The sequence below is a fragment of the Bos grunniens genome, chromosome 3 (assembly GCF_055505025.1).
Source record: "Bos grunniens cultivar Pamir isolate PY7600 chromosome 3, Bosgru_T2T1.0, whole genome shotgun sequence".
In the NCBI taxonomy this organism is placed as follows: Eukaryota; Metazoa; Chordata; class Mammalia; order Artiodactyla; family Bovidae; genus Bos; species Bos grunniens.
Genome location: NC_141167.1, coordinates 53,595,913 through 53,623,848, shown reverse-complemented (window position 1 = coordinate 53,623,848; position 27,936 = coordinate 53,595,913).

Sequence of the window (27,936 nt, the reverse complement as noted above, 5' to 3'; positions counted from 1 at the left end):
TTTCTCAAAGGTCTGGGGCAAGACTGCAAACATACATGGCTGTCTGTTCAAGTGAGTGCAGCTATTTCTGATCCTCTTATCTGATAGAGATGGAGAATAATTCATCTGCCAGATCAATAGCTTCATAGCATATATCTGAGATTGTGTTAATCTGCTCTGGCATATAATAGTTCTAACATAGCAGCTGCAACTGGGGCTCCTACTTTTTGAGTTTGCAATAGAATAGCATTCCGTCATCCTCCAGAATCCATCTGTTTCCTTATAGGGGCCAGACTTATTAATTAAATGCTGTTATGATGGGAATAATCAACCTTACATCTTTCAGATGTAATAGTAGCACTAATTTCTGCTATTCTCTCTGAGATGTTACATTATTTTTGATCTCCCATCTTAGCTTGGAGTGTGGAGCAATCTTAGAGTTTTATTCTTGGCTTTCCTCACTGTGATATCACTTGCCACACAGGCCAAGCACAATCTGTGTCAGTAGTGTCGACTACTATATTTCGGGACTTGAGAAGTGAATAGTGATGGGTCCATGGACTCAGCGGATCCACTGTGACCTGAACCTGGTCCAGGGCTCATTTATTCCTAGCCTTTCTATATGTTCATACTAATGTGGGGCCATGGTGCCACTTTTGGATGTCAATGGCAGCTCATACTCTGTGTCCAGGAGTCCTCTCAATGGGTAAACTTCTTTCTGTAATTTTCAGCTAATCAAGTAAATGGCTTTAGATCTTTTTGGGAGAATCGCTATTATGTTACTTGCCTGGAAAATCCCATGGATGGAGGAGGAGCCTGGTGGGCTGCAGTCCATGGGGTCGTTAAGAGTCAGACACAACTGAGCGACTTTACTTTCACTTTCACTTTTTCACTTTCATGCACTGGAGAAGGAAATGGCAACCCACTCCAGTGTTCTTGCCTGGAGAATCCCAGGGCTGGTGGAGCCTGGTGGGCTGCCGTCTGTGGGGTCACACAGAGTCAGACACGACTGAAGCGACTTAGCAGCAGGAGCAGCATGGTCTCAGAAGACCCCTCTTCTTGGGGCCCACCCTCTCTATCAGTTAAAGGATTCTGTGTCTGAAACCTGGCTCAGGCCCGTGAACTGGGTGGGAAATTGTGCTCTTAATTTTAGGACTGCCTTCTTCCTTGATTTTAATCTTTGTAAGGTATCAGTTCATCTATCCTTAATATCTTTTGATTATGTATATTGACTAGTACCCTCACTGGCTTCTCATTTATTCTTTACCTCCCCATTAAGGGATGCCAAATATAGTTAACCATCTTCATGGTCCTCTGTGGGCTTCCTAGGTGGCTCAGTGTTAAAGAATCTCCCTGCCAATGCAGGAGATGCAGGTTTAATCCCTGCGTCGGGTGGAGGAAATGGCAAACACCTCCATTATTCTTGCCTGGAGAATCCCATGAACAGAGAAGCCTGATGGGCTACAGTCCATAGGGTGGCAGAGTTGGACACAACAGAGCAACTGAGCATGCACGTGTAATCCTCTGTAGGTAAGGGCCCTTGCTCACATTTCTGACTTTGTCATTCACCATAACTGCATCCATTAGGCCTCTGGCATCCGGCCCTATGTTTCAGAGGCTTACCATCCACTTTCTATTTGTGAATCTAGTACTATAATGGAATCTCCAGATCACTCTGGCCTATAGAAGAGAGGCACCACTGAACTTCTTAGTGATCTTGGCACTCATCTCACCAGTACATTCTTTGTCATTTTGGTGTTGGTGTATCATTTGGGCTGTCTGGTAGGACATAGTCCTTTAGTTGGTTTTTCAGCCCTGCATTGAATATCCTATAGAACTATATAGTAAAGCAATGCTCAAAATTCTCCTGCCAGGCTTCAAGAATACATGAACCATGAACTTCCAGATGTTCAAACTGGTTTTAGAAAAGGCAGAGGAACCAGAGATCAAATTGCCAACATCTGCTGAATCATTGAAAAAACAAGAGAGTTCCAGAAAAACATCTATTTCTGCTTTATTGACTATGCCAAAAGCCTTTGACTGTGTGGATCACAATAAACTGTGGGAAATTCTGAAAGAGATGGGAATACCAGACCACCTGACCTGTATCTTGAGAAATCTGTATGCAAGTCAGGAGGCAACAGTTAGAACTGGACATGAAACAACAGACTGGTTCCAAATAGGAAAAGGAGTATGTCAAGGCTCTATATTGTCACCCTGCTTATTTAACTTCTATGCAGAGTACATCATGAGAAACGCTGGGCTGAATGAAGTACAAGTTAGAATCAAGACTGCTGGGAGAAATACCAATAACCTCAGATATGCAGATGACACCACCCTTCTGGCAGAAAGTGAAGAACTAAAGAACCTCTTGATGAAAGTGAAAGAGGAGAGTGAAAAAGTTGGCTTAAAGCTCAACATTCAGGAAACTAAGGTCATGGCATCTAGTCCCATCACTTTATGGCAAATAGATGGGGAAACAGTAGAAACAGTGGCTGACTTTATTTTTTTGGGCTCCAAAATCACTGCAGATGGTGATTGCAGCCATGAAATTAAAAGATGCTTACTCTTTGAATGGGAAGTTATGATCAACCAAGACAGCATATTAAAAAGCAGAGATATTACATTGCCAACAAAGATCTGTCTAGTCAAGGCTATGGTTTTTCCAGTAGTCATGTATGGATGTGAGAGTTAGACTATAAAGAAAGCTGAGTGCCGAAGAACTGATGCTTTTGAACTGTGGTGTTGGAGAAGACTCTTGAGAGTCCCTTGGACGGCAAGGAGATCCAATGAGTCCATCTTATAGGAGATCAGACCTGAGCATTCATTGGAAGAACTGATGTTGAAGCTGAAACTCCAACACTTTGGCCACCTGATGTGAAGAGCTGACTCTGTGGAAAAGACACTGATGTTGGGAAAGATTGAAGGCAGGAGTAGAAGGGGATGGCAGAGGATGAGATGGTTGGATGGCATCACCGACTCAATGGATATGGGTTTGGGTAAACTCTGGGAGTTGATGATGGACAGGGAGGCCTGGTGTGTTGCAGTGCATGGGGTCGCATGGAGTCAGACATGACTGAGTGACTGAACTGAACTGAACTGATAGTATATCCACTGTATTATGACTCCCTTCTCTGAGTCTTTTATTCCCCCTCCTTTTTAAAATATCTGTTGTTCATGGATCATCATTTTTACCATGCTTCTAGATATTATTCAGGTAGCATATTCACATTATCTTCCAAAGTCCTTGTCAGGTGTTAAATCTTGTATCCTGGTAGAGTGCTTCCAATTTGACAAGCTTTTCCTTATCAGACATGTTCAAGCCCCTTAATCAAGCACCATCCGAGTCCAGTCCCGTGTATATCCTCCTAGCCCCTGCTATCACATTAGTAACTCTTTTGGAAAACTCTATCTGGTTTCCTGTGCTCTTAAATCCCTATTTCCAGCCTGCATCAGTTCCTGAAGCCTCACATGCATCTTCAAAAATTTAAAACTGATACTTAGACTTCAAAACATACAAAGCAGAATTCCTTCTCTTCTTCCTCCATCCCCACAAAATTCTGTCATTTCTTCTGTATTTTCTAACTTTGTCATTGGCACCACCATCTTTCAGTTGCCCAAATTAGAAAACATGAACTCAGATAACACTTCTCATATCCCTAGAATGTGTGTGGCCCCCTGCTGATGAAGAGGACATATAAGGTCTTTCTCCTCATTGAGTTTATGATGAAATGAGAGAGACAAAAACTAGTAAACAAATAGGTAAAATAATTTTTGCTTGAGATTGTGGTTATGAAGAACATTAGCAGGATGATGGGATAGACAGAACCTGGGGAAGGACATTATCTTTGTTAAGGCAGTCAGACTTCCTTGAAGAAATTACATTTTAACTGAGACTTGGGAAAGAGAAAAGACATAAGTGCAGAGGTTTCAAATTTGATGAGTCATTTGCAATGCTTCACTCTCCTGTCTCCCATGCAAGCCAGGTCTATGGCTTTTATTTCCCAAACAGTTTGTAATCAGCCTGCTTCTTTCCCCTGCCTGTAGGACATTGTATTCAGGACATCATGCTTTCTTGCCCCAATTACATCCTAGCCATTGCCATGTCATTGTCCTGGTCTCATTCCATTCCACTTTCAATAAAAACATACATGGGGGTAAGAGGATGGGAGGAATTGGGAGACTGGGATTGACAAATATACACTAGTGATAACATGTGTATAATAGATTACTAAAGAGAACTTACTATAGAGCTCAGGGAATTCGACTTAATGCACCCTGGCCACCCGATGGGAAGGAAATCCAAAATGGAGGGGATATATATGTATGTGTATATATATATATATATATCAGTTCAGTTCAGTTCAGTCGCTCAGTTGTGTCCAACTCTTTGCCATCCCATGAATCACAGCACACCAGGCCTCCCTGTCCATCACCAACTCCCGGAGTTCACTCAGACTCACGTCCATCGAGTCAGTGATGCCATCCAGCCATCTCATCCTCTGTCATCCCCTTCTCCTCCTGCCCCCAATCCCTCCCAGCATCAGAGTCTTTTCCAGTGAGTCAACTCTTCGCATGAGGTGGCCAAAGTACTGGAGTTTCAGCTTTAGCATCATTCCTTCCAAAGAAATCCCAGGGCTGATCTCCTTCAGAATGGACTGGTTGGATCTCCTTGCAGTCCAAAGGACTCTCAAGAGTCTTCTCCAACACCACAGTTCAAAAGCATCAATTCTTCAGCGCTCAGCCTTCTTCACAGTCCAACTCTCACATCCATACATGACCACTGGAAAAACCATAGCCTTGACTAGACAAACCTTTGTAGGCAAAGTAATGTCTCTGCTTTTCAATATGCTATCTAGGTTGGTCATAACTTTTCTTCCAAGGAGTAAGCATCTTTTAATTTCATGGCTGCAGTCACCATCTGCAGTGATTTGGGAGCCCCAAAAAATAAAGTCTGACACTGTTTCCCCGTCTATTTCCCATGAAGTGATGGGACCGGATGCCATGATCTTCGTTTTCTGAATGTTGAACTTTAAGCCAACTTTTTCACTCTCTACTTTCACTTTCATCATGATGCTTTTGAGTTCCTCTTCACTTTCTGCCATAAGGGTGGTGTCATCTGCATATCTGAGGTTATTGATATTTCTCCCGGCAATCTTGATTCCAGTTTGTGTTTCTTCCATTCCAGCGTTTCTCATGATGTACTCTGCATAGAATTTAACTAAGCAGGGTGACAGTATACAGCTTTGACGTACTCCTTTTCCTATTTGGAACCAGTCTGTTGTTTCATGTCCAGTTCTAACTGTTGCTTCCTGACCTGCACACGTATTTCTCAAGAGGCAGGTCAGGTGGTCTGGTTTTCCCATCTCTTTCAGAATTTTCCACAGTTTATTGTGATCCACATAGTCAAAGGCTTTGGCATAGTTAATAAAGCAGAAATAGATGTTTTTCTGGAACTCTCTTGCTTTTTCGATGATCCAGCGGATGTTGGCAATTTGAGCTCTGGTTCCTCTGCCTTTTCTAAAACCAGCTTGAACATCAGGAAGTTCACAGTTCACATATTGCTGAAGCCTGGCTTGGAGAATTTTGAGCATTACTCCACTAGCGTGTGAGATGAGTGCATTGTGTGGTAGTTTGAGCATTCTTTGGCATTGCCTTTCTTTGGGATCGGAATTAAAAACTGACCTTTTCCAGTCCTGTGGCCACTGCTGAGTTTTCCAAATTTGCTGGCATATTAGTGCAGCACTTTCACAGCATCATCTTTCAGGATTTGAAATAGCTCTACTGGAATTCCATCACCTCCACTAGCTTTGTTCATAGTGATGCTTTCTAAGGCCCACTTGACTTCACATTCCAGGATGTCTGGCTCTAGGTCAGTGATCACACCATTGTGATTATCTTGGCCGTGAAAATCTTTTTTGTACATTTCTTCTGTGTATTCTTGCCACCTCTTCTTGATATCTTCTGCTTCTGTTAGGTCCATACCATTTCTGTCCTTCATCAAGCCCATCTTTGCATGACATGTTCCCTTGGTATCTCTAATTTTCTACTCTTTCCCATTCTGTTGTTTTCCTCCATTTCTTTGCATTGATCGCTGAGGAAGGCTTTCTTATCTCTCCTTGGTATTCTTTGGAACTCTGCATTCAGATGTTTATATCTTTCCTTTTCTCCTTTGCTTTTCACTTCTCTTCTTTTCACAGCTATTTGTAAGGCCTCCCCAGATAGCCATTTTGCTTTTTTGCATTTCTTTTCCATGGGGATGGTCTTGATCCTGTCTCCTGTATAATGTCACGAACCTCCGTCCATAGTTCATCAGGCACTCTATGTATCAGATCTAGGCCCTTAAATCTATTTCTCACTTCCACTGTCTAATCATAAGGAATTTGATTTAGGTCATACCTGAATGGTCTAGTGGTTTTCCCTACTTGCTTCAATTTAAGACTGAATTTGGCAATAAGGAGTTCATGATCTGAGCCACAGTCAGCTCCTGGTCTTGTTTTTGTTGACTGTATAGAGCTTCTCCATCTTTGGCTGCAAAGAATATAATCAATCTGATTTCGGTGTTGACCATCTGGTGATGTCCATGTGTGGAGTCTTCTCTTGTGTTGTTGGAAGAGGGTGTTTGCTATGATCAGTGCATTTTCTTGGCAAAACTCTATTAGTCTTTGCCCTGCTTCATTCAAATATAGCTGATTCATTTTGCTGTACAGTAGAAACAAACACAACATTTTAAAGCAACTGCGATTCATGGGGTCGCAGAGTCGGACACGACTGAGTGACTGAACTGAACTGATACTCCAATAAAAATGAATTAAAAATTAACAAACCCCAAAATAAAAAGATACTAAATTTGATCTCTTCATTACCCTTAAAATCTGACCCAGGCTCCTGCTCTTCTTCAGTATAAACCTCCAATTTTCTAGTATGCAATACTAAATATTCCTACCATGAATCTTGCTCCCCCCTCCCATAATTCATTGCTTACTTCCTGCCTTCCAGCCATACTGAATTGCTCACCATTCCTTTACTGTATCACAAGTTTGCCTGCATCCATTGCAAGAGTGGTTGTTTTTCCTGGAACACCTCACCACCTCTCTGGGACATAGCAGATGCTTCAGGGACTGTGATTGACTCATTTCCTCACACTCTTTCTTTGAGAATTGTCAGCTGTACTCTCATGACGGCATCTTTTTATGTTACACTTACTGTCCTCCATAGAATGTGGCTTGGTGGTTTTCTCTATTTTTCTCTTGCCCACCTCTCAGTTTAAAGCACTCAGTCTGGTTACTGAATTTTCTTTCAGATATAGTCTTTCCCGAAGTTGCCTCCAACAGCTAAATTCTGTTTACCTAACACCCTATGGCCACAGAGCACGGCCGAGAGGAGCTACCCCACGTCCGAGGCCAAGGGCTGTGGCCGGGAGGAGCAACCCCACGTCCAAGGAGCAGTGGCTGCACAGGCGCCTAGGGAGAGCCTAGAGGAGCTATTTCACGTTCAAGGTCGGAGGGATGGTGGTGAGGAGATACCCCTCGTCCAAGGTAAGGAGCAGCGGCTGCACTTTGCTGGAGCAGCCATGAAGAGATACCCCACGTCCAAGGTAAGAGAAACCCAAGTAAGATGGTAGGTGTTGCAAGAGGGCATCAGAGGGCAGACACACTAAAACCATAATCACAGAAAACTAGTCAATCTAATCACACTAGGACCACAGCCTTGTCTAACTCAATGAAACTAAGCCATGCCCTGTGGGGCCACCCAAGATGGGCGGATATGGTGGAGAGGTCTGACAGAATGTGGCCCACTGGAGAAGGGAATGACAAACCACTTCAGTATTCTTGCCTTGAGAACCCCATGAACAGTATGAAAAGGCAAAATGATAGGATACTGAAAGAGGAACTCTCCAGGTCAGTAGGTGCCCAATATGCTACTGGAGATCAGTGGAGAAATAACTACAGAAAGAATGAAGGGATGGAGCCAAAGCAAAAACAATACACAGCTGTGGATGTGACTGGTGATAGAAGCAAGGTCCAATGTTGTAAAGAGCAATATTGCATAGGAACCTGGAATGTCAGGTCCATGAATCAAGACAAATTGGAAGTGGTCAAACAGGAGATGGCAAGAGTGAAAGTCGACATTCTAGGAATCAGCGAACTAAAATGGACTGGAATGGGTGAATTTAACTCAGATGACCATTATATCTACTATTGTTGGCAGGAATCCCTTAGAAGAAATGGAGTAGCCATCATGGTCAACAAGAGAGTCTGAAATGCAGTACTTGGATGCAATCTCAAAAATGACAGAATGATCTCTGTTCGTTTCCAAGTCAAACCATTCAATATCACAGTAATCGAGGTCTATGCCCCAACTAGTAACGCTGAAGAAGCTGAAGTTGAATGGTTCTTTGAAGACCTACAAGACCTTTTAGAACTAACACCTAAAAAAGATGTCCTTTTCATTAACGGGACTGGAATGCAGAAGTAGAAAGTCAAGAAACACCTGGAGTAACAGGCAAATTTGGCCTTTGAATATGGAATGAAGCAGGGCAAAGACTAATAGAGTTTTGCCAAGAAAATGCACTGGTCATAGCAAACACCCTCTTCCAACAACACAAGAGAAGACTCCACACATGGATATCACCAGATGGTCAACACCGAAATCAGATTGATTATATTCTTTGCAGCCAAAGATGGAGAAGCTCTATACAGTCAACAAAAACAAGACCAGGAGCTGACTGTGGCTCAGATCATGAACTCCTTATTGCCAAATTCAGTCTTAAATTGAAGCAAGTAGGGAAAACCACTAGACCATTCAGGTATGACCTAAATCAAATCCCTTATGATTAGACAGTGGAAGTGAGAAATAGATTTAAGGGCCTAGATCTGATATACAGAGTGCCTGATGAACTATGGATGGAGGTTCATGACATTGTACAGTAGACAGGATCAAGACCATCCCCATGGAAAAGAAATGCAAAAAAGCAAAATGGCTATCTGGGGAGGCCTTACAAATAGCTGTGAAAAGAAGAGAAGTGAAAAGCAAAGGAGAAAAGGAAAGATATAAACATCTGAATGCAGAGTTCCAAAGAATAGCAAGGAGAGATAAGAAAGCCATCTTAGCAATCAATCAAAGAAATGGAGGAAAACAACAGAATAGGAACGAGATCTTGTCAAGAAAATTAGAGATACCAAGGGAACATGTCATGCAAAGATGGGCTTGATGAAGGACAGAAATGGTATGGACCTAACAGAAGCAGAAGATATCAAGAAGAGGTGGCAAGAATACACAGAAGAACTGTACAAAAAAGATCTTCATGGCCCAGATAATCACAATGGTGTGATCACTGACCTAGAGCCAGACATCCTGGAATGTGAAGTCAAGTGGGCCTTACAAAGCATCACTATGAACAAAGCTAGTGGAGGTGATGGAATTCCAGTTGAGCTATTCCAAATCCTGAAACATGATGCTGTGAAAAGTGCTGCACTCATTATGCCAGCAAATTTGGAAAACTCAGCAGTGGCCACAGGGCTGGAAAAGGTCAGTTTTCATTCCAGTCCCAAAGAAAGGCAATGCCAAAGAATGCTCAAACTACCGCACAATTGCACTCATCTCACATGCTAGTAAAGTAATGCTCAAATTTCTCCAAGCCAGGCTTCAGCAATATGTGAACTGTGAACTTCCAGATGTTCCAGCTGGTTTTAGAAAAGGCAGAAGAACCAAGTTCAAATTGCCAACATCTGCTGGATCATCAAAAAAGTAAGAGAGTTCCAGAAAAACATCTATTTCTGCTTTATTAACTATGCCATAGCCTTTGACTGTGTGGATCACAATAAACTGTGGAAAATTCTGAAAGAGATGGGAATACCAGACCACCCGACCTGCCTCTTGAGAAATCTGTTATCAGGTCAGGAAGGAACAGTTAGAACTGGACATCAAACAACAGACTGGTTCCAAATAGAAAAAGGAGTAGGTCAAGGCTGTATATTGTCACCATGCTTATTTAACTTCTATGCAGAGTACATCATGAGAAACACTGGGCTGGAAGAAGCACAAGCTGGAATCAAGATTGCCAGGAGAAATATCAATAACCTCAGATATGCAGATGACACCACCCTTATGGCAGAAAGTGAAGAGGAACTAAAAAGCCTCTTGATGAATGTGAAAGAGGAGAGTGAAAAAGTTGGCTTAAAGCTCAACATTCAGAAAACGAAGATCATGGCATCTGGTCCCATCACTTCATGGGAAATAAATGGGGAAACAGTGGAAACAGTGTCAGACTTTATTTTTCTGGGCTCCCAAATCACTGCAGATGGTGACTGCAGCCATGAAATTAAAAGATGCTTACTCCTTGGAAGAAAAGTTATGACCTACCTAGATAGCATATTGAAAAGCAGAGACATTACTTTGCCAACAAAGGTCCATCTAGTCAAGGCTACGGTTTTTCCAGTGGTCATGTATGGATGTCAGAGTTGGACTGTGAAGAAGGCTGAGTGCTGAAGAATTGATGCTTTTGAACTGTGGTGTTGGAGAAGACTCTTGAGAGTCCTTTGGACTGCAAGGAGATCCAACCAGTCCATTCTGAAGGAGATCAGCCCTGGGATTTCTTTGGAAGGAATGATGCTAAAGCTGAAACTCCAGTACTTTGGCCACCTGATGCAGAGTTGACTCACTGGAAAAGACTCTGATGCTGGGAGGGATTAGGGGCAGGAGGAGAAGGGGACGACAGAGGATGAGATGGCTGGATGGCATCACTGACTTGATGGACATGTGTCTGAGTGAACTCCAGGAGTTGGTGATGGACAGGGTGGCCTGGCGTCCTGCGATTCATAGGGTCTCAAAGAGTCGGACACGACCTAGTGACTGAACTGAACTGAACACGGTATGGAATGCTGTGTGGCTTGCTGTGCTCCTTTTTCTTACAGAGTTAAATTTTTGTTGGGAAAAGCAATTAAAATGCAGTGTGGTACTGAGGAAACCAGAATTGAAAGAGACACGTGTACTCCAATGTTCATCGCAGCACTGTTTACAAGAGCCAGGACATGGAAGCAACCTAGTTATCCATCAACAGATGAATGGATAAGAAAGCTGCGGTACATATACATCATGGAATATTAATCAACCATTAAAAAGAATGCATTTGAATCAGTTCTAATGAGGTGGATGAAACTAGAGCCTATTATATAGAGTGAAGTAAGTCAGAAAGAAAAACACCAATACAGTATACTAATGCATAGATATGGAATTTATAAATGTGGTAACAATGACCCTATATGCAAGACTGCAAAAGAGACACAGATGTAAAGAACAGACTTTTGGACTCTGTGGGAGAAGGTGAGGGTGGGATGATTTGAGAGAATAGCATTGAAACATGTATATTACCAAATGTGAAACAGATCGCCAGTCCGGGTTCAATGCATGAAACAGGGTGCTCAGGGTGGATGCACTGGGATGACCCTGAGGGATGGGATGGGGAGGGAAGTGAGAGGGGGGTTCAGGATGGGGAACACATGTACACCCATCGCTGATTCATGTCAATGTATGGCAAAAACCACTACAATACTGTAAATCAATTAGCCTCCAACTAAGATAAATAAATTAATTTAAAAAAGTGCAGTGTGGATCCACAAGTCTTCTTATCTCCTACCTAGAATTTTAAACCCTCCAAGGGAAAAAATCTGGGGGTTTTGATTGCATCATTGGCTTTGAGGATCTTCTCACATTCAGTGTTTATTCATTCATTCAGATATCATGTATTGAACACCTTAGTGGTTCTGAGTGTAGTTATGAAGTCAAAACATACATTGGTCCTGTCCTCTTATACCATAAACCTACTCTTGGGCGAGTTATATAAATTTATTGAATGCCAATGTCTTTATCTGGGAAATGGGAATAAAAAGTCTTTTTTCATGTCAAAGTGATAGTAATAAAAATGACATTATTCCATTTACTCATCTGTGTTACTCCAAAAGGTGATGTCTTCACTGGCCCTTTTGCAACTGCAAGAGAATTTATCTCATCACTTAATACATGTACCCCTTCTTTGGTATTAATGGGAATGCTGTTTCTAAATTTTCACTCCAGAGGGAATCTCATACACTTATTATAGCCCTGGTGGTATTATTCTCCAGTCTCACTTTTTTTGGAGGGAATGACTTCAGTTCAATTCAGTTTAGTCACTCAGTCATGCCTGACTCTTGGCAATCCCATGGACTGAAGCCCACCAGGCCTCCCAGTCCATCACCAACTCCCGGGGTTTACTCAAACTCATGTCCATTGAGTCAGGGATGCCATCCAACCATCTCATCCTCTGTCATCCCTTTCTCCTCCTGCCTTCAATCTTTCCCAACATCAGGGTCTTTTCAAATGAGTCAGCACTTTGCATCAGGTGGCCAAAATATTGGAGTTTCAACTTCAACATCAGTCCTTCCAATGAACACACAGGACTGATCTCCTTTAGGATGGACTGGTTGGCTCTCTTTGCAGTCCAAGGGACTCTCAACAGTCTTCTCCAACACTAGAGTTCAAAAGCATCAATTCTTCGGTGCTCAGCTTTCTTTATAAATCTAACTCTCACATCCATACATGACTACTGAAAAAACCATAGCCTTGACTAGACAGATCTTTGTTGGCAATGTAATATCTCTGCTTTTTAATATGCTCTCTAGGTTGGTCATAACTTTCCTGCCAAGGAGTAAGCATCTTTTAATTTCATGGCTACAATCACCATCTGCAGTGATTTTGGAGCCCCCCAAAATAAAGTCAGCCACTGTTTCCCCATCTATTTTCCATGAAGTGATGAGACTGGATGCCATGATCTGTTTTCTGAACGTTGAGCCAACATTTTCACTCTCCTCTTTCACTTTCATCAAGAGGTTCTTTAGTTTTTCTTCACTTTCTGCCATAAGGGTGGTGTCATCTGCATATCTGAGGTTATTTATGTTTCTCCTGGCAATCTTGATTCCAGGTTGTGCTTCATTCAGCCCAGTGTTTCTCATGATGTACTCTGCATATAAGTTAAATAAGCAGGGTGACAATTCCTATTTGGAACCAGTCTGTTGTTCCATGTCCAGTTCTAACTGTTGCCTCCTGACCTGCATACAGATTTCTCAAGAGGCAGGTCGGGTGTCCTGGTATTCCCATCTCTTTCAGAATTTTCCACAGTATTTATTTATCTATTTATCAATTTACTTTATTCAGGACTTCCCTGGTGGCTCAGTGGTAAAGCATTTGCCTGCAGTGCAGGAGACATAGGTTTGATCCCTGGTTGGGGAAGATCCCCTGGAGGAGAAAGTGGCAACCACTCCATTATTCTCGCCTGGAAAATCCCATGGACAGAGGAATTTGGCAGGCTACAGTCCCCAGGGTCGCAAAGAGTCAAACATGACTGACCACGTATATATACAATTTACTTCATTACTTATATAAGTGGAGTAGGAACTAGCAACCCACTCCAGTATTCTTGCTTGGAGACTCCCATGGACAGAGGCGCCTGGCAGGCTACACAGTCCATAGGGTCACAAAGAGTCAGACACGACTGAAATGACTTAGTATGCACACATGCACTTATATAATTGAAGTATAGTTAATTCATAACATTTCATTATTTTCAGGTGTACAACATAGTGATTCAAAATTTTTACAGATTATATTCCATTTACACCTATTATAAAGTATTGGATATATTCTTTGTGCTATTCAACATATCCTTGTAACTTATTTTTTTTATACATAATAGTTTATGCCTTTTACCCCCTACCCCTATCATGTCCTCGCTACTGAGCATAATACACTCAGGTCTATTTATGTTGTTGCAAATGGCAGAATCATATTTTTTTTTTTTTATGGCTGAGTAAAAAAGCCGAGTGTGTGTGTGTGAGACATTGTCTTCATCCATTCATCTGTTGATGGATTTTCAGGTTGCTTCCATATCTTAGTTATTATAAATATTGCTATGAACATTGGGGTACATGCATCTTTTCAAATTTTCAACTTCTTTTGATATATTCCCCAAATGAATTTGCCCAATCATATGGCAGTTCTATTTTTAGTTTTTTGAGACACGTCCGTATCATTTTTCATAGTGACTGCACCAATTTACATTCACACCAACAGTGTATGAAAGTTCCTTTTTCTCCACATCCTCAGCAATTATTGTTTATAGATTGTTGGTTGATGGTCATTCTAAAAAGTGTGAGGTGGTGTTTCAATGTTATTTTATTTTGCATTTCTCTGTGGATTTGTGATGTTGAGCATCTTCTAGTGTACCTGTTGGCCATCTGTATGTTTTCTATGTAGACAATAGAAAAATGTCTATTCAGGTCTTCTGCCCATTTTTAAATAGGGCTGTCTTTTTTTTTATATTGAGTTGTATGAGTTATTTATATAGTTTGGATATTAACCCCTTACTGGTCATACTCTGTGTGTGTGTTTAGTTGCTTCAGTCACGTGTGACTCTTTCTGACTCTATGGACTCAGGCACATTTCTCCAAGGGATTCTCCAGGCAAGAATTATATGGAGTGGGTTGCCATGCCCTCCCCCAGGGGATCTTCCTGACCCAGGGATTGAGCATGTATCTCTTATGTCTCCTGCACTGGCGGTGGGTTCTTTATTCGTGCCACATGGAAAGCCCTATTGGTCATACTATTTGCAAATATTTTCTCCCATTCAGTAGGTTGTTTTTTCATTTTGTCAATGATTTCCTTTGCTATGCAAAAGCTTTTATGTTTAATTAGGTCTTCTTTGTTTATTTTTGCTTTCATTTCCTTTATTTTCATAGATGAATCAAAAAAGTAATGCTACAATTTATATCAAAGAGTGTTCTGCCTATGTTTTTCTTCTTGGAGTTTTATGGTTTCCAGCCTCACATTTAGGTCTTTAATCCATTTTGAGTTTATTTTCATATTTGATGTGGGAAAATGCTCTAATTTCATTCTTTTACATGTAGCTGTCCAGTTTTCCCAGCACTATATATTGAAGAGATTTTTCTTTCTCCGTTGTATAGTCTTGCTTCCTTTGTCATAGATTGATCATAGGTGCATGGGTTTATTTGTGGGCTTCTTATTCTATTTTATTGGTCCATGTGTAAGTTTTTGTGCCAGTACCATGCTATTTTGATTACTGTAGCTATATAATATTGTCTGATGTTAGAGAGTGTGATGCTTCTAGTTTTGCTCTTTTTTCTCAAGATTCCTTTGGCTATTTGCAGTTTTTATGGTTTCATATAAATTTTAGGGTTATTTGTTTTAGTTCTGTGAAAGATGTCATGGGTATTTGGTAAGGGTTGCATTAAATCTGTACCTTGCTCTGGGAACCATGAACATTTTAACAATATTAGTTCTTCCAATCCATAAACATGATATATCTTTGTTATTTATTTTTATTGAATTAAATTTACTTCATCAGAGTCTTATAGTTCAGAGAGTGTAAATTCTTTCACCTCTTTGGTTAAGTTTATTTCTAAGTATTTCATTCTTTTTGATGCGGTTATAAATGGAATTGTTCTCTTGAATTCTCTGTCTGATAGTTCAGTATTAGTGTTTAGAAAAGGAACAGATTTCTGTATATTAATCTCATATCCTGCAATTTTACCAACTTCATTTATTCGTTCTAATAGCTTTTTGGTGAACACTTTAGCATTTTCTGCCTATGGTATCATGTTGTCTTCAAACAGTGATAGTTTACTTCTTCCCTTCCAGTTTTGATGCCTTTTAATTCTTTATTTTACCCTTATTTTGAGTTTGTTGAACTTGCCAGTAGTCTGGGCCATTTTGGGGGATAGTTTTATTATTTCATCTGACTATAAGTAGTATATATATACTGAAAAAATACAAAAAAAACATAGGGATGGAAATAAAGAAACTTCACTTCCCATCTTCCAGGTAATTATTAATGTTTGGTTTTTACTTTTTTCTCCACATTTGTAATATTTTTATTAGTTGACTCCCGGATACTTTATATTATCTAAGAATCCATCATTCCAACATATAAAGCAATATAGAAGGCTATCTGTAACTCTTATCATCTTAATTTGATTAACGTAGATCAGTGGGTTTTAATATCCATAGTCAGTCACCACTTAGGTAAGAAGTCAAATAGAATCCTTCACTTGAAGGCAAATATTGTAATTCCCTTGAGGCCATTAGAATCTTTGGGATACATTTCTCCCCTAAAAATGCCTGTCTTACTGGACCCCTTATCATATAAAGATCACTGATTATACATAAAAGTTCTATGCTTGCTTGTTAGTCTTCTCAATCTTTATGATCTCTTTGACCATCTTCTAATATGTTAGTAATAACTTATATGAAGTAGAGCCAATTGAACTGCCAAGCTCTCTTGATTTCAGGAAAAATCTCTACTCATACTTTATCTTATGAAGCTATATTCATCCTCAAATAAAGGACACACATAAATTTTTAAGAGAATGAGCACTGCCCAATTGAAAAATGGGTATACAAACATATTTTATAAAAGAAGAAATATAAATAATAAAATATTCTAATTCACTCTCATTAGCAGTCAAATATGAATTAAAATAATACTATTATTCCTTACTGGACTAGTTCAGTTCAGTCACTCAGTCATGTCCGACTCTTTGTGACCCCATGAATTGCAGCACGCCAGCTTCCCTGTCCATCACCAACTCCCGGAGTTTACTCAAACTCATGTCCATCGAGTCAGTGATGCCATCCAGCCATCTCATCTTCTGTTGTCCCCTTCTCCTCCTGCCTCCATCCCTCCCAGCATAAGGGTCTTGTCCAATGAGTCAACTCTTTGCATGAGGTGGACAAAGTACGGGAGTTACAGCTTCAGCATCACTCCTTCCAATGAACACCCAGGACTGATCTCCTTTAAGATGGACTGGTTGGCTCTCCTTGCAGTCCAAGGGACTCTCAAGAGCCTTCTCCAACACCACATTTCAAAAGCATCAATTCTTCGGCACTCAGCTTTCTTCACAGTCCAACTCTCACATCCATACATGACCACTGTATGGAAAAACCATAGCCTTGACTAGATGGACCTTTGTTGGCAAAGTAATGTCTCTGCTTTTGAATATGCCATCTAGGTTGGTCATAACTTTCCTGCCAAGGAGTAAGCATCTTATAATTTCATGGCTGCAATCACCATCTGCAGTGATTTTGGAGCCCCAAAAAATAAAGTCTGACACTGTTTCCACTGTTTCCCCATCTATTTCCCATGAAGTGATGGGTCCAGATGCCATGATCTTAGTCTTTTGAATGTTGAGCTTTAAGCCAACTTTTTCACTCTCCTCTTTCACTTTCATCAAGAGGCTTTTAATTCCTTTTTACTTTCTGCCATAAGGGTGGTGTCATCTGCATATCTGAGGTTATTGATATTTTCCCAGCAATTTTGATTCCAGCTTGTGCTTCTTCCAGCCCAGCATTTCTCATAATGTACTCTGCATAGAAGTTAAATAAGCATGGTGACAATATACAGCCTTGATGTTCTCCTTTTCCTATTTGAAACCAGTCTGTTGTTCCATGTCCAGTTCTAACTGTTGTTTCCTTACCTGCATATAGGTTTCTCAAGAGGCAGATCAGGTGGTCTGGTATTTCCATCTCTTTCAGAATTTTCCATAGTTTATTGTGATCCATACAGTCAAAGCTTTTGGCATAGTCAATAAAGCAGAAATAGATGTTTTTCTGGAACTCTCTTACTTTTTCCATGATCCAGCAGATGTTGGCAATTTGAGCTCTGGTTCCTCTGCCTTTTCTAAAACCAGCTTGAACATCAGGAAGTTCACGGTTCACATATTGCTGAAGCCTGGCTTGGAGAATTTTAGCATTACTTTACTAGCGTGTGAGATGAGTGCAATTGTGTGGTAGTTTGAGCATTCTTTGCCATTGCCTTTCTTTGGGATTGGAATGAAAACTGACGTTTTCCAGCCTTGTGGCCACTACTGAGTTTTCCAAATTTGCTGGCATATTGAGTGCATCACTGTGAACAGCATCATCTTTCAGGATTTGAAATAGCTCCACTGGAATTCCATCACCTCCACTAGCTTTGTTCATAGTGATGCTTTCTAAGGCTCACTTGACTTAACATTTCAGGATGTCTGGCTCTAGGTGAGTGATCACACCATCATGATTATCTGGGTCGTGAAGATCTTTTTTGTACAGTTCTGTGTATTCTTGCCACCTCTTCTTGATATCTTCTGCTTCTGTTAGGTCCATACCATTTCTGTCCTTTATCAAGCCCATCTTTGCATGAAATGTTCCCTTGGTATCTCTGATTTTCTTCAAGAGATCTCTAGTCTTTCCCGTTCTGTTGTTTTCCTCTATTTCTTTGTATTGATCACTGAGGAAATCTTTCTTATCTCTCGTTGGTATTCTTTGGAACTCTGCATTCAGATGCTTATATCTTTCCTTTTCTCCTTTGCTTTTCACTTCTCTTCTTTTCACAGCTATTTGTAAGGCCTTCTCAGACAGTCATTTTGCTTTTTTGCATTTTTTTCCCATAGGGATGGTCTTGATCCCTGTTTCCTGTACATGTCACAAACCTCCGTCCATAGTTCATCAGGCACTCTATGTATCAGATCTAGTCCCTTAAGTCTATTTCTCACTTCCACTGTATAATCATGAGGGCTTTGATTTAGGTCATACCTGAATGGTCTAGTGGTTTTTCACTGCTGCTGCTAAGTCGCTTCAGTCATGTCCGACTCTGTGGGACCCCATAGACAGCAGCCCACCAGGCTTCTCTGTCCATGGGATTCTCCAGGCAAGAACACTGGAGTGGGTTGTCATTTCCTCTTCCAATGCATGAAAGTGAAAAGTCAAAGTGAAGTTGCTCAGTCGTGTCCGATTCCTAGCGACCCCTTGGACTGTAGCCCACCAGGCTCCTCCGTCCATGGGATTTTCCAGGCAAGAGTACTGGAGTGGGGTGCCATTGCCTTCTCCAGTGGTTTTCCCTATTTTCTTCAATTTAAGTCTAGATTTGGCAATAAGGAGTTCATGATCTGAGCCACAGTCAGCTCCTGGTCTTGTTTTTCCTGACCATATAGAGCTTCTCCATCTTTGGCTGCAAAGAATATAGTCAATCAGATTTCGATGTTGACCATCTGGTGATATCCATGTGTGGAGTCTTCTCTTGTGTTTTTGGAAGAGGGTGTTTGCTATGACCAGTGCATTCTCTTGGCAAAACTCTATTAGCCTTTGCCCTGCTTCATTCTGTACTCCAAGGCCAAATTTGCCTGTTACTCCAGGTGTTTCTTGACTTCCTACTTTTGTATTCCAGTCCCCTATAATGAAAAGGACATCTTTTTTGGTGTTAATTCTAAAAGGTCTTGTAAGTCTTCATAGAACCGTTCAACTTCAGCTTCTTCAGCATTACTGATTGGGCCATAGGCTTGGATACTGTGATATTGAATGGTTTGCCTTGGAAACGTACAGAGATCATTCTGTCGTTTTTGAGATTGCATCCAAGTACTGCCTTTCGGACTCTCTTGTTGACCATGATGGCTACTCCATTTCTTCTAAGGGATTCTTGCCCACAGTAGTAGATATAATGGTCATCTGAGTTAAATTCACCCATTCCAGTCCATTTTAGTTCACTGATTCCTAGAATGTCGACGTTCACTCTTGCCATCTCCTGTTTGACCACTTCCAATTTGCCTTGATTCATGGACCTAACATTCCAGGTTCCTATGGAATATTGCTCCTTACAGCATTGGATCTTGCTTCACCAGTCACATCCACAACTGGGTACTGATTTTCTTTGGCTCCATCCCTTCATTCTTTCTGTAGTTATTTCTCCACTGATCTCCAGTAGTATGTTGGGCACCTACCAACCTGGGGAGTTTCTCTTTCAGTATCCTATCATTTTGCCTTTTCATAGTGTTCATGTGGTTCTCAAGGCAAGAATACTGAAGTGGACTAGAAAAGATTTTAAAATACTGGACTAGTAAAGATTTTAAAAATTGCTAATACTTAAAATTCATGAAAATATGGTCAAATGAACTCATGCTGGCAGTGGAAAGCAATTTGGACATACTGTTGAAAATCTTTTTCTTCATATTTTTTAATGTAAAAATTGCCACTCTAGAATCTAGTCTAAGGAGATAATGACATATACATAGAAAAATTTAGTGACACTAATGACATATACATAAGAGAATTTAGTGACACTAATGACATATACATAGGAAAATTTAGTGACACAAATATTTATTGTAGTGCCATATAATAAAAGAAGAAAGAAAATATCTTAGTTAAGATAGGGTTAAGTAAAATATGTATATCTTTATATGAAATAAGTATGTTGACTCTTCAAATTATATTTTTGAAGAATTTTATTGACATGGTAAGATTATACTATAATATCTTATAAAAAGAATATAAAATTATATATTTAGATATTAACAGCTACATGAAAATACTCATATAAAATACTGGAAGTAAATATGTCTCATCAAAAATTAACAGTAGTTATTTCTGGGTAACACCCTTACTGGATAATTTTTAATTAATGTCTTTCTATTTCTTACATTAACCTTTCTATCAAATCCTCAATAGCAAAATAATAAAGGTTATTTTTTAAAAAACAATGTACCAGGGCATTATTCATACTATTTATCACCACTTACAAGTTGTTTTGGTCATGTGGAATATATTGAAAAAAACCTGTCCTGATCTTGTTTCCTTCCTATCCTCATTTGAAATGAGAAACTGGAGTAGTTGGTCATCAGTAAGCTGTGACATTTACAGCCTTCAGAGTTCCTGCTCCTCTTGCTCTTGAAAGGTCCCCCAGTCCCAGCCTGCTCTCATGATTGCCCTCAGGACTGGGGTCCTCATGAGATTCTAAGGAACTATGCACCTTCCCTTCTGCTAAGTAGAAGGAGCAGACATACAGGCTACCAGCTCTCAGCTACAAATCAAAGTAATTGTCTGGAGTTGGTCAGAAATACAGGGAGGGCACATTCCTCAGAGATAAGAAAATGATGAGTGGGTTTCCTTTGTACTCATCTTCCTATCCCTTTGTTCTTTGCCTCTAACCTTACATCCTTGATGACTTATGGGTTTCTAAGATGGGGAGAGTTGAATAAAGTCTTAGTTTTATCTGGTTCAGATCAGAACACTATATTTATTATAGAAATATTCAAAAGACATTAATAATCAAGATGAATTGTGTTTTTAGTGGTTGCTATCACAAGACACCTAAGCAAAATACTAAATTACTGAGACTGCCAAGCAAACCAAAATGCAAGGATGCTGACAGTGTGACTCTGTGCAAGCTGGGTGTGCTAGAGATTTCTCTTCATCATTTGGTATTTCATATTGATGGTGAGTAGCAATACTGCCCTTTGTTTATTCTCTCAGCCTAGATGATATGATAAAAACACCCAGCCCTCACTAATATTTTTTACAAAATGCTCTTACCTTCACTGTCTTAGTTAAAAGAAGTCAGAATGATGAAAGGGAAAGAATTCAGGTTTTTTTGATTTAGACAGGCCTGGACTTAGTCCTGCCTCTACTGCTTACTATTTGTGGAATCTGTCTGTAAACTGAGAGTTTTCTTACTTTGCAGTTTTGATATAAAAATTATTAATTACATATGCAATGATCTTTTTAGTTCATTCTTTTATTCATGGTTCAAAAGGCACTGTGCTTCTGTTGGTGGGAATGTAAATTGATACAGCCACTAAGGGGAATAGTATGGAGATTCCCTAACAAACTAGGACTAAAACTACTGTATGATCCAGCAATCCCACCACTGGGCATCAGATCAGATCAGATTAGTCGCTCAGTCATGTCTGACTCTTTGCGACCCCATGAACTGCAGCGCGCCAGGCCTCCCTGTCCATCACCAACTCGCGGAGTTCACTCAGACTCACGTCCATCGAGTCAGTGATGCCATCCAGCCATCTCATCCTCTGTCATCTCCTTCTCCTCCTGCCCCCAATCCCTCCCAGCATCAGAGTCTTTTCCAATGAGTCAACTCTTCGCATGAGGTGGCCAAAGTACTGGAGTTTCAGCTTTAGCATCATTCCTTCCAAAGAACACCCAGGGCTGATCTCCTTCAGAATGGACTGGTTGGATCTCCTTGCAGTCCAAGGGACTCTCAAGAGTCTTCTCCAACACCACAGTTCAAAAGCATCAATTCTTCAGCGCTCAGCCTTCTTCACAGTCCAACTCTCACATCCATACATGACCACAGGAAAAACCATAGCCTTGACTAGACAAACCTTTGTAGGCAAAGTAATGTCTCTGCTTTTCAATATGCTATCTAGGTTGGTCATAACTTTCCTTCCAAGGAGTAAGTGTCTTTTAATTTCATGCCTGCAGTCACCATCTGCAGTGATTTTGGAGCCCCAAAAAATAAAGTCTGCCACTGTTTCCACTGTTTCCCCATCTATTTCCCATGAAGTAGTAGGATCGGATGCCATGATCTTCATTTTCTGAATGTTGAGCTTTAAGTCAACTTTTTCACTCTCCACTTTCACTTTCATCAAGAGGCTTTTTAGTTCCTCTTCACTTTCTGCCATAAGGGTGGTGTCATCTGCATATCTGAGGTTATTGAGATTTCTCCCGGCAATCTTGATTCCAGCTTGTGTTTCTTCCACTCCAGAGTTTCTCATGATGTACTCTGCATATAAGTTAAATAAACAGGATGACAATATACAGCCTTGATGAACTCCTTTTCCTATGTGGAACCAGTCTGTTGTTCCATGTCCAGTTCTAACTTTTGCTTCCTGACCTGCATAGAGATTTCTCAAGAGGCAGATCAGGTGGTCTGGTATTCCCATCTCTTGAAGAATTTTCCACAGTTTATTGTGATCCACACAGGACCACAGCCTTGTCTAACTCATTGAAACTAAGCCATGCCCATGGGGCAACCCAAGACGGTCGGTTCATGGTGGAGAGATCTGACAGAATGTGGTCCACTGGAGAAGGGAATGGCAAACCACTTTAGTATTCTTGCCTTGAGAACTCCATGAACAGTATGAAAAGGCAAAATGATAGGATACTGAAAGAGAAACCACTGGGCATACACTCTGAGAAAATGATAATTCAAAAAAATCCATGTACCTCAATGTTCACTGCAGCACTATTTACAATAGCCAGGACATGAAAGCAACCTAGATGTCCATAGACATGTGAATGGATAAATGTGTAGTACATATATATACAATGAAATATTACTCAGCCTTAAAAGGAAAAAATTTGAGTCAGTTGAACTGAGGTGGACAAGCCTAGAGCCAGTTATACAGAGCGAAGTAAGTCAGAAAGAGAAAAAACAAATATCATATATTAACACATGCATACAGAGTTTAGAAAAATGGTACTGATGAGCCTATTTGCAGGGCAGGAAGAGAGACACAGATGTAGAGAACACACTTGTGGACACAGAAGGCAAAGGAGAGGATGGGACAAACAGAGAGTAGCACTGAAATAGGTGCAGAAAACGAAGATCATGGCATCCGATCCCATCACTTCATGGCAAATAGATGGGGAAACAATGGAAATAGTGAGAAACTTTGTTTTTAAGGGCTCCAAAATCATTTCAGATGGTGGCTGCAGCCATGAAATTAAAAGACGCCTGCTCCTTGGAAGAAAAGGTATGACCAACCTAGACAGCATATTACAAAGCAGAGACATTGCCAACAAAGGTCTATTTAGTCAAAGCTATGATTTTTCCAGTACTCATGTATGGATGTGAGAGTTGGAATATAAAGAAAGCTGAGTGCTGAAGAATTGATGCTTTTGAAGTGTGGTGTTGGAGAAGACTCTTGAAAGTCCCTTGGACTTTAGGGAGATCCAACCAGTCCATCCTAAAGGAAATCAGTCCTGAACATTCATTTGAAGGACTGATGCTGAAGCTAAAACTCCAATACTTTGGCCACCTGATGTGAAGAAGTGACTCATTGGAAAAGACCCTGGTACTAGGAAAGATTGAAGGCAGGAGGAGAAGGGGATGACAGAGGATGAGATGGTTGAATGTTATCACCAATTCAATGGACATGAGTTTGAGCAAGTTCCAGGAGTTGGTGATGGACAGTGAAGCCTGGCATGCTGCAGGCCATGGGATCACAAAAAGTCGGACACGACTGAATGACTGAACTGAACTGATGTACATTACCATGTGTAAAACAGATAGCTAGTGGGAAGTTGCTCTGTAATGCCAAGAGCTCAGCCTGCTGCTCTGTGACAACCTAGAGGGGTGGGAGGGAGGCTCAATAGGGAGAGGGTATATGTATACTTATGACTGATTCAAGTTGTTGTAAGGCAGAAAGCAACACACTGTAATGCAAGTATCCTCTAATTAATAATAATGATTTAAAAAGGCACTGTACTTGTTCAACTTCAGCAAAGAGAAATACAAATTAAAGCAATAAGTAATATATATAGTATCAAATAAGACATTGTTGCTCTTTACTTAGACCTGACATCTTAGTGTTTCAGTTCAGTTCAGTTCATGGCTCAGTCGTATCCAACTCTTTGCGAACCCATGAATTGCAGCACTCCAGGCCTCCCTGTCCATCACCAACTCTCAGAGTTCACCCAGACTCACGTCCATTGAGTCAGTGATGCCATCCAGCCATCTCATCCTCTGTCATCTCCTTCTCCTCCTGCCCCCAATCCCTCCCAGCATCAGAGTCTTTTCCAATGAGTCAACTCTTCACATGAGGTGGCCAAAGTACTGGAATTTCAGCTTTAGCATCATTCCTTCCAAAGAAATCCCAGGGCTCATCTCCTTCAGAATGGACTGGTTGGATCTCCTTGCAGTCCAAGGGACTCTCAAGAGTCTTCTCCAACACCACAGTTCAAAAGCATCAATTCTTCGGCACTCAGCCTTCTTCACAGTCCAACTCTCACATCCATACATGACCACAGGAAAAACCATCACCTTGACTAGATGGACCTTTGTTGGCAAAGTAATGTCTCTGCTTTTCAATATGCTATCTAGGTTGGTCATAACTTTCCTTCCAAGGAGTAAGCGTCTTTTAATTTTATGGCTGCAGTCACCATCTGCAGTGATTTTGGAGCCCCCCAAAATAAAGTCTGCCACTGTTTCCACTGTTTCCCTGTCTATTTCCCATGAAGTGATGGGACCGGATGCCATAATCTTCGTTTTCTGAATGTTGAGCTTTAAGCCAACTTTTTCACTTTCCATTTTCACTTTCATCAAGAGGCTTTTGAGTTCCTCTTCACTTTCTGCCATAAGGGTGGTGTCATCTGCATATCTGAGGTTATTGATATTTCTCCTGGCAATCTTGATTCCAGCTTGTGCTTCTTCCAGCCCAGCGTTTCTCATGATGTACTCTGCATAGAAGTTAAATAAGCACGGTGACAATATACAGCCTTGACGTACTCCTTTTCCTATTTGGAACCAGTCTGTTGTTTCATGTCCAGTTCTAACTGTTGCTTCCTGACCTGCATACAGATTTCTCAAGAGGCAGGTCAGGTGGTCTGGTATTCCCATCTCTTTCAGAATTTTCCATAGTTTATTGTGATCCATACAGTCAAAGCCTTTGGCATAGTCAATAAAGCAGAAATAGATGTTTTTCTGGAACTCTCTTACTTTTTCCATGATCCAGCAGATGTTGGCAATTTGAGCTCTGGTTCCTCTGCCTTTTCTAAAACCAGCTTGAACATCAGGAAGTTCACGGTTCACGTATTGCTGAAGCCTGGCTTGGAGAATTTTGAGCATTCCTTTACTAGCGTGTGAGATGAGTGCAATTGTGCGGTAGTTTGAGCATTCTTTGGCATTGCCTTTCTTTGGGATTGGAATGAAAATTGACTTTTCCAGTCCTGTGGCCACTGCTGAGTTTTCCAAATTTGCTGGCATATTGAGTGCAGCACTTTCACAGCGTCATCTTTCAGGATTTGAAATAGCTCCACTGGAATTCCATCACCTCCACTAGCTTTGTTCATAGTAATGCTTTTTAAGGCCCACTTGACTTCACATTCCGGGATGTCTGGCTCTAGGTGAGTGATCACACCATCATGATTATCTGGGTCATGAAGATCTTTTTTGTATAGTTCTTCTGTGTATTCTTGCCACCTCTTCTTAATATCTTCTGCTTCTGTTAGGTCCATATCATTTCTGTCCTTTATTGAGCCCATCTTTGCATGAAATATTCCCTTGGTATCTCTAATTTTCTTGAAGAGATCTCTAGTCTTTCCCATTCTGTTATTTTCCTCTATTTCCTTGCATTGATCTCTGAAGAAGGCTTTCTTATCTCTTCCTGCTATTCTTTGCAACTCTGCATTCAGATGCTTATATCTTTCCTTTTCTCCTCTCTTCTTTTCACAGCTATTTTTAAGGCCTCCCCAGACAGCCATTTTGCTTTTTTGCATTTCTTTTCCATAGGGATGGTCTTGATCTCTGTCTCCTGTACAATGTCACGAACCTCATTCCATAATTCATCAGCCACTATCACACAAAACAAATACACTGAAAATTGCCACTGTGATAAATGCTATCCGTGATAGCTATCTGTAATAAAAACTATGAAGGGTAGTTTCACGATCCTACTCAAGTAGAAAGTTGTGCTTAAGCTAAGATCTAAAGGATGTGTAAACTCTCCCTCTCCCAAGGGAGAGAAGGGAAAGAGGAGCATCTAGATGAGGAATGAGCATGTGCAGTGGCTGGGAGTGTGGTCAGTGAGACAAAGAACAAGAGAAAGGGGACAGGTGTCCCAGAAGAAGTGGGAAAGGGCCAGACTGTGCAGGCCTTTGGGATGATTTAATCAGTTTCTCTTAATCTACAATATTCCATGTCAAAAACTGTGGCAAAATTGTAAAAACTGGGTTAGAGGGGAACCATAGAATATGCAACTAGATCATTTAAGGGGTTACTTTAGTAGTTGAAAAGAGATCACGACAGGCTCAATTAGGATGGTGACAGTGGAAATACAGAAAAGTGGATAAAATTCAGAGACAGTTAGGAGGCATAATAGAACTTGGTTATGGAATGAGTGTATGCACTGAGGGGAAAATCTAAATTTCTGGACTGTATAACCCAAAGCCATAAGACCAAGGTTGAAAGACAAATATTCTGATAAGCACATGTTGGGTGTAGGGTATATTTGAGATCTCCAAAAGGAGAGTTAAGTGGGCACTTGGTATACAGTCAACTTTTAATAAAATGATGTGTATTATTCATCATATTATATAAACATTGTGTATTCACAAAAGTGTAAGAAACTGGCTATACACTGTCTCATGGGTTAGTACTTGTGATACTGATCAGTGTCCTTAGTTGTAGACAACTGAATCCACTCAAACTGCTTGTCGCAAGAGAGTATTTGTTAAACAAAACCAGTTAACTAAAAAAATCTATTAGTTGGCCAGAGAATTAGCTTTGGATACTGCATAGCCAGGAACAACACAGCCAGGACAACAGACTCAGACCAAATACCCAACCACACCCCTGGCTGTTAGTACCTCTGACTGCACAAGCAGAACAGATATGCTTGCCAGAAAAGCTCATGTCTCTACAAGTGTTGAAGTACCACTACATATGGTTTGAATCTGCATCCAAAATTTGGGAGACTTTTTATGATGAGTGTAAGCTAGAAAATATGGAGCATTCTAGCTGCAAAGGAGCCTAGGAATCTAGTTTAGGAAAGCAAGTTAAAAGAAAGCTGAATGGGTTTTGAGTGAGCCACCTTCCAGTATCTTCTAGACTTCCTTTTGTGCCCTTTTATATTCAAATTGATCAAATCAATCAAACCAGTCAATCCTAAAGGAAAATATTCCTCAATATTTATTGGAAGGACTGGTGCTGAAACTGAAACTCCAATACTTTGGCCACCTGATATGAAGATCTGACTCATTGGAAAAGACCCTGATACTGGGAAAGATCAAAGGCAGGAGGAGAAGGGGATGACAGAAGATGAGATGGTTGGATGGCATCACTGACTCGATGGATACAAGTTTGAGCAAGCTCTGGGAGCTGGTGATGGACAGGGAAGCCTGGCATGCTGCAGCCATGGGGTT